Raw genomic sequence first — 18930 nt, forward strand, 5'->3', positions numbered from 1 at the left:
ATATATATATAAGCTGCATCCTTACTTCCTCTGAATTACATACAAGTCAGGGGTTTTATTTTCTTTAATTTGTCAAAATGGTCTCTCTTTTTTAAATGGTCTTTCAAAGTATCTCTTGAATAACACTAGACTTATTATCACAAAACCAGTCCTCCATTTCCCCAAAACATGTGCAAATTACCTATTTTTCACTCTCATCACAAAAGAAATAAATCTACTTTCCAAACCTCAAATCAGTTACTACTTTTATGCTGTTTGCCTTGATCTAGAGAAGGCAACAATTATTGTTCCTGTTAGTCATAGTCTTCCAGAGAAGAGCCAGGCTATAATTCATGCTTTACTGCAGGCAGTAAATCAGGCAAGTGAGAAACAACAGAAGCCCTTAATTAAAATCTTCTCTGGGTTCTTAATCTAAGACTCTGACACTTGAATTAGAATTAGTAATATATGGTTAAAATTAAACCATGAAACAAGCCTATACAAATTACTATAAAAATCTAACTCTACCATGCAGAAACTCATAATTTAAGATTTGATATTGAAATTGTACTCTGAATTATTTGTATTATGAGTTAATACTACAGCGTATGCCATACCAAGTACATATATATTTTATATTCATTTGTATTGCCTGTTACGTAGATTTGAGGCTTTAGATCTAAACAAAATAAAATAATTTTCAGATGACAAGGTAGACTTCTGAAAACATTATTTTTCAAGTTAAAGAAGTTGCAGAAACATTTTTATGTCACCAAATTTATACTTCCTTTATTCTAAACAGTGGAAAGTATATCCCATTTTCTCCTGGTCATGATTAAGGTATGGACTCTCTTCTTGCTCATTCTCTTTTTCCTCTTTGATAGCTATTTTTTAAGACTCATGCATAAACTAAAATTGTGTAAGACTGAAATACTGCTGATAAACAGAATTACCATCTTATTTCAGATGAAGCAAAGGAAGCTAATGTCTATTTGGTATTCCCAAATTACATATGATGACAGCCCCATTTCCATAGAAGTCAACATTTCCCCTTTTCCTGCATCACTGGGGCTGTCCTGCTCTACTTCTTCACCCACTCTTACATTTCTTACCATTACCTTGTATCTCCTCCAGCCAATGCGGTCCTAACTTGTCTAAGTCCTGGCTAAGAAACAGAGACAAGAGAAAAGGACAGTACTGAAAAGAAAAGGAGCAACTAACATTCTTTCAACTTCTTTTTTGTGTCAGGCACTGAACCAACCATTTCACACATGTCATCTCACTTACTTCTATAATACGCCTATAAAATTAAGCCATTGTATCTTCACTGGATAGATAATGAAACTGAGGCTAAACGATCTTAAGAAAAATTTCCAACATTTAAAAATACAGGAAAGGAATAAGAAAAATTGAAAAATTTGAGGAAAAGCAAACTTTGATCGTCTCATTTCTTGCTTCCTATCTCCAGCCCTCAAAGCCAGAAGTTATTCTCATGGGATAAGAGATTCCAGGCTAGTATTCTTAGTGAGCATTAAACTGTAACTCTTACAATGTTATCTTAAATTGAACTCTTTGATATTATTTACATTAATGTCATAATACAAACTCAGAAGCAAATGGAAGGACGGAAAGACCTATGAACTTCAATTTCCAGGAATGAATTACCAGCTATCCTGGAAAATCTTCCGCTACCAAATAAGTACAAAATTTGTAGGCTTATTTTTAATTTTTTTGATGTGTAACATGGCTCCACTAGAAAGAAGAGGAAATCTCCAGAAATCAAAAAGTGAAAAATAAGATGAGAGCAAGAATAGTGAATGCTAATGCTTCAATATCCCTATTTTTACACATGCAGGAAGCAATATTCAAAGAGATATTAGCATAAAACAAAAAGCCTAAACAGGCTTTAAAAAGTAGTTCCACATCTAAACACATTGCTGTTAAATATCAAAACAAATGAAATATCTTAAAGTAGCCTGAGAGAAAAGAAAGATTATCTAAAAGAGAAAAATTATTAAACTCAGAGCAAGAATCTCAACAGCAACAACAAAAAACCTGAAAACAATAAAATAATGTCTTTAGAGTGGTGAGAAAAAAATAACTGTCAACTTGGAATTGTGAAAATAAGCTCAAATGTACCCACGAACACATTAAATGTAAAGCAAGTGCAAAATAGAGATTTTCAGACTAAAAATAAATGCAGTCTGACAGGCATAGCTAAAGATGTTTAAACAGAATCCCAATTCCACAAGAAATGCCATGAAGAATCAACAAATGGGATCATATCAAATTTTTAAAAACTCCACAGCAAAGCAAAAAACCAAGAGAGTGAAGAGACAGCCTACAGACTGGGAAAAAATGCCAGCTACTCCTCAGAAAGGGGACTAATACCTAAAATACATAAAGAATTCAAAACAAGGGCCAGGGATTTTGCTCAGTGGTTCTGCTGCCTGCCTTGCAAGCACAAGGCCCTGAGTTCAATCCCCAGTACCAAAATAAATAAATAAATAAAAGAATTCAAAACAATTAACCCCCTAAAACTAAAAGACCCAATTTTAAAAAGGAGAAACTGAAATGAACAGAACTTTCTCAGAAGAAGTACAAATGGTTAGTAAATGCAAATTAAAACAATACTGAAATTCCATCTTACTCCAGAAAGAATGGCTATCATCAAGAAATCAAATAAGAAAAAACTCTGGTGAAGCTGTGGGGGGAAAAGGAACCTCTGTATATTGTTGGTGGGAATATAAATCAGTACAAACACTACAAACATCAAGTACCAATATTCCTCAAAAAACTAACAATAAGCCAGGCATGGTGGTGCATGCCCATAATTCCAGCACTCCAGAGGCTGAGGCAGGAGGATCTCTGTGAATTCAAGACCAGCCTGGGCTACATAGTCAGTTCCAGGTCTGTCTCAACTACATAGTGAGACCCTGTCTCAAAAAAAAACAAAACAAAAAACTAACAATAAAAATTCCAGTTAACACAGTTACTCTCCTACTAAGTATCTGTTTGGAAGAATTAAATGCAGAATATTACAGTGATATATGCATACCTATATTTATAGTAGCACAACTCATAATAGTAAAATCTTGTAAAAGGTCTGTATGTCCATTAGTAGATGAATGGAAAAAGAAGATTGTAGCATTTATACACCATGGAATACTACTCTGCCATAAAGAAGGATAAATTTGAGTCATTTGTAGAAAAATGGATGCACCTTGAAACCATAATGTTAGGTGAAATAAATCAGATATACACTTAAATATCACATGATTTCTCTTATATGAGAAACTTAAAGTATAGATAAATTAAAAAGCAAAATAAAAGATAGATAAAAGGAAATAACAAGATAGATATTTTGCAAATGAGGAAGGGACCAAGAGATGGAGGGTGGGGAAGCGGATGTAAGAAGAATTAAGATGTATTATGTACATGTACCAACTTCCCATGATTAATGTAATCACTATGTACTCAGAATATGCATTAGTAAAAAATAAACTGAGTCTGCTTAGGGAAGGCAGCGGAATCACTGAGCTAAATCCCCGGCAATTGAGTCTGTTTAGGAAGATGGATATACATGCTTTTTTCTATTTCTCCTATCAAATACAACTAAAACCCCTGGTCATTATTATCTATATAACAAACAAGAAGTGGCAAGAAGAAGAAGGCACAGAATCTAGGACCTTGAGACCCAAGAAATGACATGATGTTAGTTTTCCTAGGTATTTTTTTTTTGCTTCATATAGTCCATATTTGGAGACAAAGAAGCTGGCAGCCCAGAAACAATGGGCACTGACACAAAAAGCCCTAAAGAAAGGTTTCTTTCCCTATGCAAGGCCTAGAAAATGGGCAACCTCGCAAGACAGAAGACCTTTAACCAATAACTTCTGTAGCCAAACACTACAGAACAGTGACCCTCTCCTCACTCTTGTCAGCAAAGGTCAAGTGGGGAGCCTAAACTTCTATCCTCTCTCCAGTCTGTAACAAAGAGTCCCAAAACCCTCTCATGAGTGGCATCGAGAAGACTGAGTAGGAAAGCACGATTTTAATTTCTGATGGATGATAATGACAGCCCCTCCCTTCCAATAGCAGAAGGAGAGATCACAATATGATCCAGAAGTAAAAATAGGCCCCCTCCTTGTCTTTCCTGAGATGGAGTCCAAGGAAGCTTGGTGGAGAATCTGGTTTTTAACCACTGCCTAGTGGCAATAAACCAACCTCCACTGGGTGTCATTAGGGTTAGGGTTTTGACCCATGTGACGAGCAGCCAGGAAGTGACATAGGAGAGAAGTGGAACTTTCACCCCCACCTAGAAAAGGCAAGAAGCAATCCCCTCACTATGAGTATCAACAGAGGCCAAGTGGGTAATTTCAATTCTTACAACTCACCTGGCAGTGGTAAAGCAGTGGTACCCTTCTCCCCTTGACAAAGTGGCAGCAGAGGAAGCCACTTGAAAGAAAATGTTTAAATAAGATCCAGAGCCTCATAACCTAATACTCAAAATCTCCAGGTTTCAAAACAAAATCACTTATTGCTGGGCATGTTGGTGTAAGCCTGTAATCACAGCACTTAGGAGGCTGAGACCAGAAAATTACCTTGAGTTCAAGGCCAACTATGCATAAGGCTCCTCCCTTTCCACTTTGCTTCCTGTGCACTATACTGTGAACTTCTTTCCTCTCGCATGTCATTCTGCCTTACACCAGCCAATTCTGGACTGAATTCTCTGAAAACTGTGAGCCCAAATAAACATCTCCTCATTTAAGACTTGTTAGTGTCTGGTATTATGTCTCAACAATGAGGAAAATAACTAAGATGTATTTCACTACCAGAGAATTGGGGTCATTGCTGTGATTATGTTGAATGCAAAGTACTACAATCACTTTGGAAATCAGTATGCAGAATCCTCAAAGAACGTAAAATAAAATTCCATTTGACACGCTATATCTCTCCTAGGTAACTTCCTAAAAGAGCTAAAGTCATCATACTATAGCAGTACTATATCCACAATAGTAGCACAATTTGTAATGGCTAAATCATGGAAGCAGTCTGTGTATCTATATCTATCTATCTATCTATATCTATATGTGTGTGTGTATCTATCAATAGATGAATGGATAAAGAAAATGGGGTACAAATAAAACAATGGAGTACCACTCAGCCATAAAGAAGGGTAAATTTGAGTCATTTGTAGGAAAATGGATGAATTTTGGGATCATAATACTGAGTGAAATAAGTTCATCACAAAACATTAAATATCACATGGCTTCTCTAATATGAGAGATCCAAAATATAAATAAGTTTTTGTTCTTGTTGTTTTGAGAAAGGGTCTTGCTATGTATGTATTTCAGGCTAGTCTTGTACTTACTAGGTAGCCCAGGATGGCCTCCAACTCATGGCAATTTTCCTGCCCCAGCCTCTCAAGTGCTGGGATTTACAGGCGTGTGCCACCATGCCTGGCCTTGAAATATAAGTAATTTTTTTTTTTTTTTTTTTTTTTTGGTACCGGGGATCGAACTTGGGTCTTTGCGCTTGCAAGGCAGGCCACCGAACCGCTGAGCTAAATCCCCAGCCCTGAAATATAAGTAATTTTAATAGAAAAATAAAGGGACATGTTAAGAAACAGGGAGGTAGACTCTGTAGAGATGGGAAGGGAATCTGTGGAAGGAGGAAGGGAAACAAGGGGAGTAAAAATGATCAAGATCTGATATGGGTATGTATCAAACCCAAAATTGAATGTGATCTCTACTATTACAAACATATACTAACAAAAGTGTGTAATCCAGAACAATGTATCTAAAAGTGTACTTAGTACAATGACATGTTTTATTATCTTTATTGGCCTATTCGTCTGGTTTTCAATTTACATATGATAATTGCCTTTATAAGGTCTTGTAAGATAAATAAATCTGATGCTGGAAAAGAAGGGGAGGTGGAGAGAGGCAGAAAAAGAAGGGAACTGAAATGTACCAGTCTCCTACAGTGAATGTAATCACTATGTCCTGAAACTTGTATTAAAAAGGGAATAATAAAAAAAGAAAGAAAAAACAAAAAATATATATCAGAACTTTTCAGCTAAAAATATAAATGGCTTAAAGACATTATCTAAAAGAAAAGGAAATTATATTTACAAAGAAACTTGGAATATCATCAAGGAAGAAAAATAAAGTAAGCAAATATATGGGTAAACAGAATTTCCTTCTGCTCTTGATTCTTCCAAATTCTGTTGGGCGACTGAAGCAAAAATTATAATGCTGTCTAATGTCATTCTAAATGCATATAGAGGAAATATTTATGACAAAAACATTGTAATACGGAAGGGTAAAGGACATAAAGGAAAAGTTCTAAGCTTCACTCAAACAGGTGAAATGAAGACATTGATAGTCTGCAATAATAATACACAGACAAACACACAGAGTTATGCACTGAATAATGGCATTTCAATCAAGGATGGGCTTAATACAAAATAATGGTCTCATTAGATTATAGTGGTGCTGAAAATTTCCTTTATATCTTCATATATAAGGTCATAGCTGTCAGAATGTTTTCTCACTTGTTTGTGGTATTGCAGCTGGAAACCTCTGCTTCCAGGCATATAGAAGTACAGCACAGGCAATTATGTGTACTTGTACTATATAATACTTGATATTAAGTGACTATGTTACAGATTTAAGTATTCACTATACTATAGTTTTCATCTTTATTTTATAGTGTACACCTTCTTCTTTTCCTAAAGTTAACTGTAAAATAGGCTCAGACAGGTCCTTGGAAGTATTCCAGAAGAAGGCATTGTTACCATAGGAATCAACAGGCTCATGCATGTTATTGACCCTGAAGACCTTATAATGTGATTAGCGAAGGTGGAAAACAGTAATGCTAACTATCTTAACCCTGTAGAGGCTTAGGTTGACGTGTTTGTGTCTCCATTTTTAACCAAAGTTTACAAATTAAAATTAAAAATTGGTTATATGATTCAGCCTAGGTGTGTAGTATCCTATACTATCTACATTTCTCAGTCTAGGATGTTCACAGAATGAAAAAATTGCCTGATGACATATTGCTCAGAATATATTGCCAGCATTATGCAACACACAAACATATATAAAAATCAATATGGAACTCTAAGAAAATGACCAAGTAACTCACAGGAAAGCAGGGAAAAAAGAAAGTTTGAAAGGAAAAAAATTAAAATATAGATTAAAGTCTGAAATAGTGATAATTATATTAAATATAAAAATTGTAAAGGTACTAATTAAAAAACAAATATTGGTATAGCGGATTTTAAAAAGTGACCCAAACATATAGTATCTACAAGAAACTCACATCTGGACCACAAAAGTTTAACTGGGACAAATAAGGACATTACATAATGGTAAAAGGATCAAGTCTTCATGACATAAAAATCTTGTGTATACATCAAACAACTGAGCTCCAAAATATGCAAATCAAAAACAGATGGAGTTAGAGGAGGAATAGATAAACTTTTTAAAACTATATCTAGCATCTTCAATAATTGATAGAATGACTAAACAGAAAATTAGCAAGGATAAAGACCCCAACAACTTCACCAACCGATGCTATCTGGTCAACCTTTATAGAATTCCCCATGCAGCAAAAACAGAATATACATTCTTTTCAAGCAGCAACAGAATATATATCAAGATAGTGCTTATCCAGGGCCAGAAAACAAACCTTAAAAATTTTAAAAGCATTGAAATTATGCAGAATATGTTCTTGGTCTGAAGTGGAATCATAATAGAAATCAGTAAACAAAAAAAGATTTAAAAAAAAACTTCCAAATATTTGGGAAGTAAGCAACACACTTGTAAATAATCCGTGGAGCCAAAAAAAAAAAAGTTTTAAGGGAAAATTTTTAAAATGAATGAAAACACAACCTAAATTTGTGGAACACAAATTCACAGCTAAACCATGCTGAAAATGAAAATTATTGCACTAAATGCATACAATAGAAAACAAGAAATATCTGAAATCAGTAGTCCAAGCTCCCAACTCAAGAATTTAGCAACAGAAGGAAAAACTATAAGAAAAGCAAGCAAAAGGAAAAGAATAAGGAGCAGAAATCAATGAAATTAAAAACATAAAACAATAGAAAATTCAATGTAAAAAAGAGTTGGTACTTTTAAGTGATAAAAAAACTCACAAACCTGTAAGAAGACTGACAAAAACAGACAGACAAAAAAAAAAACCACACTTTACCAATAACAGGAATGAAACACGAGATATAAGGATATAAATAGCCTAGACACCCAAAAGATAATAAGGAAATATTACAATTTTACACATACATTTGATAATGTAGATTAAATGATACAAATTAACATTAATTCATCCTATATGAAATAGATCATTTGAACAGATCTATAATCATAAGGAAATTTAATGAGCAATTTAAAGATATATCTAAAAAATAAATTTCCAGGTCAGATGATTTTATTAGATTATATTACCAAACATATAAAGAAGGATTAACAATTTTACATAATTAAACAGAACTATCCCATTGGCAAATATGAAATTGAATCTAAGTCTCATGCTATATACAAATATTAACTCACAATATATCTGACTTAAATATGAATGTAAAATCATATAACTTTGGGGAAAACAATAGGAGAAAATCTTTGTGACCTACAAGTAGGCAAAGTATGCTTAGATTTGACATCAAAATCAGAATCCACAAAAAGAAAAACTCATAAATTGGGCTACCCAGTAAGAAAAAAATTTGGAAAGTACATATCTAAAAAAGACATATCTAGAATTTATAAGAAACTCTCCAAACAACATTAAAAAACCAAAAAATCAGCCGGGGATGTGCCTTCCTGGCAAGCACAAGGTTCTGAGTTTGATCCCTGGAACCTAAAAAAAAAAAAAAAAAAAAAAAAAACACCAAAAAATCCACTAAAAAATAAATAAGAGACATGAAATGTACTTGAGGACCTTACGCTAAGTGAAATAAGTCAGTCACAAAACGAGAGGGCATGATTCCACTTACATGACTGTATTATACCTGACTCCCACAACGTAAAGGAGAACTTTATTTGGGTTCACAGTTTTAGTGTTTTCAGTCCAGAGTTGGCTGGCTTCACCACAACTGCATAGTGCAGAACCTAGCTGGCTCATCCCATGGAAGCCAGGAAGGAGCTAGTGAAGAAACGAGCCAGGGAAAAGAATTCCCAGGTCAGGTCTCCAGTGACCCACCATTTCTTTCTTTTTTAAAATATACATACGTACATACATACATACAGTTATATATATATACATGTATATATATATACATATATATACATGTATATATATATATGTATTTATTGGTACATTTTAGGTATACAGTACAGTTACATTCATCACTGGGATCTTGGTTTTACACGACAGGTCTTGGTTCTTGCTTTTTCCCCATTTCCCTCACTACCTTCCCCCCTCCACCTTTCCCTATTTACAAAGACTCTGTTTCCACTTTCTTTCTTTTTTCTCATTTTTTTCTTTTCCCTTCTTACCTTTCCCCTACCCCTCCCATTTCCGCAACACCTTTAGACCTTATCTTCCTATTACACAATATCAATTATACATTTTGACCCTTATTTACACTTTTAGTTTATGACACCAGAGAAACTATATGGTATTTATACGTGTGTGTCCCACCACATCTGACCAGGCTCCACTTCTGAACACATGAGACTTTGCAGCAATATTTTAGATTGAAACCACAATACACAGCATATCTAAAGTAGTCAAATTCATAGAAATGGAAAGTTGGATGGTGGTCAAAGGGTCCAGGGGCAAGGAGGAACAGGGAGTTATTGTTTCATAAATAGAGTTTCAGTTTTCTAAAGATGAAAAGTGCTCTGGAGAACGATTGCACAACAGTGTGAACGTACTTACCCATGAATTGTACCCTTATAAGTGATTAAGATGGGAATTTAGCTCAGTGGTACAGCAATTGCCCATCATGAATGAGACCTTGGGTTTGATCCTCAGGGAAAAAAAAAAAACTTAAAAAGTTAAGATGGTAAATTTGAATATATATATGAAAGAGTTTCTTTCCACGTGTGTTCACGTATGCATGTGTGCATACGTGTGTGCATGTGGCACTGGGGACTGAAATAGGATCCAGGACATTCACACTGAGCGATAACCTAACCATTTTTTGTTATTTTGAGACATGATCTCGCTAAGTTGCTAAGTTGCCCAGGCTGGGCTTGAGTTCATGATCATCCTTCTTCCTCCTCACAGAGTACTGGGATTATAAGCATGTGCCACCAAACCCAGCCACAGATTTCTTTAGACCTCTGAGAATCCTTGCTCCTCTTCACATATTCTTTTTTTGTTGTTGTTTTGTTTTTTTGAGACGGTCTCACTATGTATATGTAGTTGAGACTGACTGGAACTCTTAAGTAAAATAAATACAACTCAATAAAATTTCACAATGCTTTTAACCACTTATCTGAGTGGCATCATGTTGGATGTGGTACTTCTCTAGCGGAACTTTCCATTTTCTTAGCTTGCAGTTAGGAATGCAAAAGATCAGCTCCAGCACTCTCCCAAACTTACTTGGAATCACTTGCTTTTCCTTCCTAGGTAGCCTCCTCTAGGAACCAGGTGAACTATCTTTCATTTGCTCTTCCTATATGGACATCTTAATCACTTTCCTAGCCACTCAGACACAGTACCCAACACCTGCAATTTTAGGGATAAGAAGTTTATCTGGGTGCACAGTTTAATTCATAGCCGGCTTGCTCCAAGGCACAGTAGCATGGCAGAGAGGCACAGTAGAGGAAACGCTGCTCACATCACAGAGGCAAGGAAGCAGAAAAAGAAAGGAAGAACCAGGAAAGGAGATGCACCCTACCAAATCACACCCCCAATGACCTGCCCTTTCCAACCAGGTCCCACCTCTTACCATCACATTTAGCTATTGTGCCCCCATGAGCCATTCACCTTTCAGAAGCCTGCCCTATGAGCACATGAGGCCTTGGGGAAACATCTAGTTATAAACAAGGCAAAATGGCCTTTCCTTTTTTTTTGGTACTGGGGATTGAACTCCAGTCCTTGCGCTTGCAAGGCAGGCCACCGAACCGCTGAGCTAAATCCCCGGCCCTATGGCCTTTCCTTCTTACAGTGGCATTCACCCTCTCTCTTCTCTGGGGACCTGTTAGTAAGTTATAAGAATAACAAAAGGTGAAATGCATTGGGAACTATTTCAAAAATATCATCCATGTTATGTACATTTTAAGGCTTTAATATATATTACTAAAGGACCATATAAAATACAGCACCAATTTTAATCTCGGTATAAGTATATGAAATGTCCTTTCTCATAGTCCTTTAACAGTAAGCGCTAAATGTGGCTAACCACTTGTGGAAAATTTTGTTATCTCAATCTTTTAACATGTAGTTCTTTGAGTACTAGTGAAGTTGAAGTTTTCTGATAGTTTCACTGGTTCTCTTGTGGATTTCCTGTTTATTGATTTTACACATCAAAATACTGGCCTCAGTACTTTTCTTACTGATTTATGAGAGTTCTATCTGTCATGAGAATATTAACACAAATTTTCCATTTGTCTCTTAATTTTATCTGATATTCTTTGCTTTTCATAATTTTCAAAATCTTTTTGCCTTTTTTGTCTTCTGATTTGCCTTCCTGCATAGAAGGGTCTTCTACAAGCTTCTTATGTGAATATGTATGTACATGTTATTCTGTACTTGCATGTTTTAAAGATTTCATTTTAAGTATTTAATATATTTGAATTTGTATTGTGGTGCAAGATGTTCAATAAGGCTCCTTTTTCCCAAATGATAAGCTCTCTTAATATTCTATACCCTTTGTAAAGAATAAAATATTGTTCTCTTAATTTTCCAGAATAATAGGGACTCAATGTAGTCACTGTAAGTGACTACCACAAACTTCTCCTATTTCTGACATAACATCAACTTTAAGTAATGTAGAGCTTACCAGAATTCAACCTCTTAGGCCCACAGATTTAAGTGATCAGTGAAAAGAAAGAGCCCTTCCAGACATATCTTGGAGAGGGAGAGTATCTGATAATGCTGTCTCCCTTGTGTCACACACTCTGACCATCTCCTAAACACCAATAAGTAGGATTCCTTATAATCTCCTAATCAGAGTTTAACTTGACTTGAAGAACATCCTCAGCCTCAACTGTCAAGGTATATTTATTTTAGAAAGTGAAAAGGACAATTTTACTTTGTCTGGGACATCTTCAAGATGTTGGACAAAATATCATTCATCTTGGAGTGGAAACCTCCCTGCACTATCAAGAGCATCAACCAATTACTGGAGTTCCCCCAGTTTTCTACCCTAATAACCCTACTCATAAGCTTTCTAAAAAACAAACAAACACATAATAAAACCTTCCTCTCTCATCTTGGTTGAAATGTGTCTTCCAGACTGCAATAAATTGGAAAAACTCAGGGCCACATGAGCCACAGTCATGGTAACATTAGCAAGCTGGTGGAATGCTTTACCACAAGATCAACTTCAGCGAATGTTAACCAGGTTACATGGGAAAGTTCGTATGAGGCATTGTCACTTAAAGAGAAACCAGAGCTTGTGCCCAAATATCATTGTTGATAAATCGTCAGTGAGTAGACACAAGCAAATGCTGCCAAAAACAAGACTGGAGCTGCTCCTATCATTAATGTGCTGTGATAGAAATGGATCTACTACAAAGATCCAAGAAAAGGAAAGCTCCTAAAGAAGCATACAATCATAAGAGCCAAATTCTTCAGGAGAAGACCTGAGGAAAATATTTAGTGTGCTAAAGAGAAGACCTATGGCCTGGTGGCTTGAAGCCACGAGGAATGTTCATTAAATGTTAACAGATGGCTTCCAAAAAAAGAAGGAGGAATAAGTAGAGGAAGAAAAGGAGGGGGGTAGAGAAATGCTTTTATCTAGTCCCCAGCTGCAGCCACAACATGCAGCAACAGAAATGCCTGTTACCTCTGCCTTTATCCTACCCCAAAGTCCTTCCAAGTTACTAAAACCAAACACTAGTTCTATGGAAAGAGCCATTTAATCACATGCTTCTTAAAAATACATTACCTTACCATTAAAGAGGAAGTGGGAAGGGGAGGGGAAAGGAAATAAGGGAAAAGAAAAAAATGTAAATAATGAAAAAAAGGAAACAAAGTCTGTAAATAGGGAAGGGTGAAGGGGGTGAAGGGAGGGCAGGGGTATGGGGAAAAATAAGAACTGAGACTTGTCATATAAAGGTACAAGATCCCAGTGATGAATGTAGTTGTAATGTTTGCTTTAAATGTAGCAATGAACTTCATGGAAAAAAATACATTACCTTTCTCTTATTCCTACTTTTTAAGTAAACTGGCTTTGGTCAAAATTAAGTAAATAGCTTTACTTTGGGATTTGTATCTCACAGGCCAAAGGGTCTACACCAGGGACTTTTCCCCCAGATGACTGCCCAGCATATTTGCTGCTTTCATGAGCAGAGTCCACCAAAGTCCCAAGTCCTCTAACTTTAGTCTCAAGCTTTGAACTCAGCAATCTTTGTGCCTACTTGGCCTTGGGCTACTTGGGTACAGGGGTTCAGGGTGAAAGAAACTGAAACTGGAAGTAAAGAAGAAAAAAAAAAACCAGAAAAGAGACCAGAAGACCAAGAGTCTATAGCTTTTAAGCTATAATGATAACCACAGTGAATAAAACAGGCGAAGGAGGAAAATGACAAAGTGGTGAAGGGCAATAAAATTCAGCCTTTCCAAGATCCACAATCGAGACCCTGGGAAATAACAATTTAGTGAAGGAAAAAAAAAGAGAAGTCACCAAGAATCAAAAAGGAACTAGCCAGGCGTGGTGGTGGACACCTGTAATCCCAGCACTCCGGAGGCTGGGCAGCAGGATCGCTGTGAGTTCAAGGCCAGTATGCGATACATAGTGAGTTGCAGGTCAGTCTCAACTACGTAGTGAGCCCGTCTCAAAAAAACCAAAAAAATAGAAGAATCAAGAAGGAACTGACAAGAAAATTAGAAGCTACAGAGAAGTTGGAGAGATTGTCAATAATGCAGAGAAAAGAATGAAATATATGGACTCCCTCCCCAGATTGTGGCTCATGTGGCAGGGGTGGGGGAGGACCTGCCTCCCCATAAGCAAGGTAAGTGCCCCAGGAATGAAAGATCCAAGGTCAAATGGTGGTGGAGCCCATAGCCATTGTGGACTGCAAAAGCAACACAGGATTTTGCTCTGAGATGATTCCTTGCAAGTGGCAGGGAACAGCCTGAGATAGATTCCAGTATGGGCACCCGGCCATAGTGCTGAGAGTGCTTAATCAGGCACTATTCAGGAAGCGGGTGATTATTTAAATCTGAGACTCAGAACATCTAAAAATCAATTTCACTTCAAGGCTCCCAGTGTTGCCCTTCTGCAGTGACTGGGTAAGACACCAATATGGGAGACAGCTGCAAACAGGGAGTAGGCTAGAAAGAGATCCCCTAGGAACTTTCAGCTCAGGCTGGGAAGGGCAAGAGCTGAACGCCCATAGTGAGAAGCCAGGCTCTGCTGAGTTGTACTCAGAAATGGCTGGGTCTGAAAATGCCTACCTACTAACCCTTGCCCTGCTGTCTATATCCATCACAAACCTGGGGACTGATTGCTTTCCCTATTCACTGAAGTGAGCAAAGACGTGTGTTAGCATGGGCACTGCCACAGCCTAGGGTAAACAGAGGGGCTGGAATAGGAGGCACTCCTCACGTACATACAGGCCCTAAGAATAGGCAGAGAAAACTGCCAAGATGGACTCTAAAATGACATATTCTAGAAGAAAATCACTCATTCAAAAATACAGAGAATTTCTTTTGTCTTTGGATTAATTTTCTTTTTCTCTCTGTTTTCTTTCTTCATGGGTTTGCTGGGCTCTGGGGAATTTCCCTTTGTCCTTTTCTTCTTTTTTTTCATTTTTCCTTTCTTCTTAAATTTTTTCTATGTTTATTCTCCATATTACTTCTTTTCTCTTGCCTTTTTTCTCTTATCTTCTATTTCTTGTTGGTTCTTTTTCTGTTACCTTTATCTAATTCTATAAATATCCTTGTACTCCTTAATAGGATCCTTTGTCTCACTTTTCTTCTTCTCATCTCCCATCGTTTAATTTTTCAAGTTTTCTTTATTCATTCTTGCATTTTAAACCCCCTATATATTTAGTAGTATAAGTATGAAGCTTTATTAATCTTTAACTAGCTCTATGCAACTACTGTTGAATTATTTTCTATCAGTAGTTGTAGCACGGCTTTCGCATTTAGTTGCTATTTGCTTTATGTCAATATTTCATTTGTCTTAGTGTTTATACCACAATTATAGATTTCTAAAGTTAAGGTTGGCACAGCATTGGTTCTTACAGTGTGTCAATATCGAGTTTGTCTTGGCCTATGTTACTGGTGCTGATATACTTGATAGTGCCAGGGTCACGTAGTTGTTGCTATTAATAGATTTTCTCTGTATAACAACACCTGGATTACCTTTGTGACACTAAAAATATTGCAGTCCACTCCAAGGTAACTGGGTGCTGGGCCGATTATGCTACATCCTCCCTTACTAAATTAACAGAGGTGGTTAGCTCTTGAGACGGAGGCAAAGGACTATAGTTAGCCACACTGAGTGCATAACCAAAAAGCAGACTAACTAAAGGGAACTCTATACTAGCAACAAAGTCTTTCCACAGATCTAAATTTTAAAACAAAAACAATCTTCTGGAAAATAAAATAGATAAAATAGGTATGAAGTCATAGCTGAAGGCAAGGATTTTCTGAACAAAACTCCAACTGCACAATGCCAAGAATTAACAAGTGGTATCATATCAAATTAAAATGTTGCTGTACAGCAAAGGAAACAACCAACAGTGTGAATAGGGTAACCTAAAGAATGGGAAAAAAATTTGTCCGCTGTTCCTCCCTCATATAGAGGACTAATATGTGGGATATATAAAGAGCTCAAGAAAAAAATTAGCCCCCGCCAACTAAAAGAACTAATCAAAAAACGGGCATCTGAAAGTAACACACACTTCTCAGAAGAAGAAATGAAAATGGCCAATAAATTCATGAAAAAATGTTCAACATCTCTAGCCATTAGAAAAATACAAAGTAAAACAACACTAACATTCCATCATACTCCAGAAAGAATCTTCAAGAAACCAGATAACAATAAATGCTGGTGAGGCTGCAGGGGAAGATGAAAACCTTTTACATTGTTGGGAATATAAACTTGTACAACCACTATGGAAATCAGTATGGAGATTTTTTCAGAAAACAAAAACAAGAAATTCCATTTGACTCAGATATTCTTCCTCTAGGTATCTTCTTGAAAACGTTAAAGATATACTATAGTGGTACATGCATATCCATGTTTATTGCAGCAGAATTCACAGTAGCTAAATCCTGGAAGCAGCCAATATATCTATCAGCAGATGAATGGATAAAGAAAATGTGGTATTTATACACATTGGAGTACTACTGTGCCATAAAGTACTACTCTTGAGGCATTTGTAAGAAATAGATGCCCTTTGAAAACATAGTTAATTGAAATACATCAGACATAGAACCTTAAATATCAATTGCTTCTCTTAATAAAAGCCCAAAATATAAATTAAGAGCAAAATAAAAGATAGATAATAGGGACAGAGTTAAGTAAAAAGTGTGGTAAGAGGAATTACTGTCTTCTAGGTAGAGACATATTACATCAAAGTCCTTAAATTCCTGTGATACTAAGGTCAAATACTATTGGCTAAAGTAAACAGGCAAATCAGAAATCTCAGTTATTAGCAAATAGGAAGTGCAGTCATCCACATAGGTGGGACCACTATGCAGATGGCATAGCATAAAAGCCAAAATACAAAGAAGTCCCAGCCACTGTCTCACCCCAAGAGACCTCTGACCTAAAACTTTATCCAGCTATCATCAGATGGTATTACAAATGGAAATACAATATCCTTATAGTGAGAACATAAAAACATTAAGTAAAAGTACTGTGTTTGCAGTCTAAGGCTAATGAAGGCAAACTTTGTAGAGGTAGAAGAGAAAATAGGAAGATGAATGTCTTCACAAAGGGCCGTCTATTTGTCTAAAGAGACAAGGCCACACATAAGTTATGTACTCTGCTACCTACAATTCTCATAGTTATCTGGAAATATATCCACCCAAATGCCTGGCCACACACTCACACACCCAGACCAAGGATGTATTAATTCAATAGATATTGAACACTATTTATGTCATGCAACATATAAGAGAGTGAAGTTGCAATGATGAACCAAATAATGTTTCTGCTTCTTGCAAAGTTTAGAGTATAGTGAAGGTAGATGTTTTAAACATGTAATTCCAATTAAGGTGATCACACTACTATGATTCAGAAAATAATGGACAGACTTAAAATGCCAAATAGCTAGCCCTAGTTATTCTTGCTTGTAAAATATCTCTGGGCAATTGTTCCTATTGATAACATCATACAGCTCTCCCTAAATCTACAAATCATCTTACTGGTAGCAGAATCATCAGCCTAAAAACAAATATAAGATCAGGAATATAATTTAGAGGCAGAGCACTTACCTAGTGTGCACAAGACCCCAGGATTGGTCTCCAGTACTGTAAAACAAAAACAACAACAGCAAATCACGTCTATTGGACATACACATTTAATTCAAATTCACTGGTCTCTGCCAAATAAAACTCAAGTTCCTTCACTAGGTTGGCAATCAATATCCTTCACAATTTGGTCATAATATATTTTGTTTGCAGTTTCTATCATTTTCCTCTAGGACAATGCCAAAGTTCACCACATTAGCCCACTCTATTAGTCCTCAGATGGAAGACTAATATCTAAAATATATATAGAACGGAAAAATATTAGATTCCCTAAAAGACTCAATTTTAAAAAATGAGCAACTGAAATGATTAGATACTTCTCAGAAGAAGTACAAATGGCTAATAAATACATGAAAAAGGTTCAACATCATATTGATTTTGGAAATGTTGAGTTTTAGGTTTCAGGAAACATCCAGGCAACACTTAAAACTCAGAACTAGAGAAGGGCAAGGAGACACTCTGGGAGACTGGGACCAGAGGATCATCAGGTGTTGAAGGCTGGAATGGGCTACTTGGCGAGATCCTGTCTCAAGAAAAAAGAAAACCCAGAGGCTATCAAATGAAAGATGATAGATCTGACTACATAGAAATCTAAAACTGTACAACAAGTGACAGCATTAACCAAAACATGTTATTATATTTTTTAAAAGTGGGAGAAAATATTTTATTAAATTAAAATTCTAATATGCATAAAGAATAAAGGGTTCCCTCAAATCAATAGAAAAAGCAAATTAAAAGTGAGCAAAGAAGCAATTCAAAGATGAGAAGAAGTTCCAGTAAAAATATTCAATAAAACATCTTTAAATGTTCAGTCTCACTAATAATAAAATGTAGCACTGCAGGAGGCTAAGCCAGGAAGACTGCAAATTCAAACCCTGCCTGGGCAATTTACCAATTTAGCAAGACACTGTCTTAAAATAAAACAAATATAAAAAAAAAAAAACTAAAGGCCAGGGATACAGCTTTGTGTGAAGATCCCTAATTAAAATCTCCAGTAACACACACACACACACACACACACACACAAACACACACAGACAAATGTAAGTAGAAGAAATGTGATCTTTTGTTTTTACTATTAAGATGTCAAAATTTTAAATGATTAATTTATTAAACTAGGTCGGTGTCACACACCTGTAAATCCCAGCACATGGGAGGCTGAGGCAGAGTGATTGCCATGTCTTCAAGGCCAATTAGGCTACATAGTGAGCAAAAGACCAGCCTGGGCTACAAAGCAAGTCACTGTCTCAAAACAAATGTTTAAATGATTAAACACTTGCTAGTATCTAATGCTTACTGATGAGGGTATGGAGGAATGGGCCTTTCAGA

General features: G+C 36.2%; 1 long non-coding RNA gene across 2 annotated transcripts in view; it reads right to left on the minus strand.

Moving 5' to 3' along the window:
* The window catches only part of LOC104861278, a 53658-nt gene that overhangs the window by 8043 nt on the left and 26685 nt on the right, over nucleotides 1-18930 (minus strand). For both annotated transcript variants that reach the window (XR_004515817.1, XR_004515818.1), the window contains one exon: nucleotides 17566-17601. This is a non-coding gene — a long non-coding RNA (uncharacterized LOC104861278). The remainder of the gene's footprint in view (nucleotides 1-17565; nucleotides 17602-18930) is intronic.

The sequence above is a fragment of the Fukomys damarensis genome, unplaced genomic scaffold, assembly GCF_012274545.1.
Source record: "Fukomys damarensis isolate Sample0158 unplaced genomic scaffold, DMR_v1.0_HiC HiC_scaffold_39, whole genome shotgun sequence".
Lineage (NCBI taxonomy): Eukaryota > Metazoa > Chordata > Mammalia > Rodentia > Bathyergidae > Fukomys > Fukomys damarensis.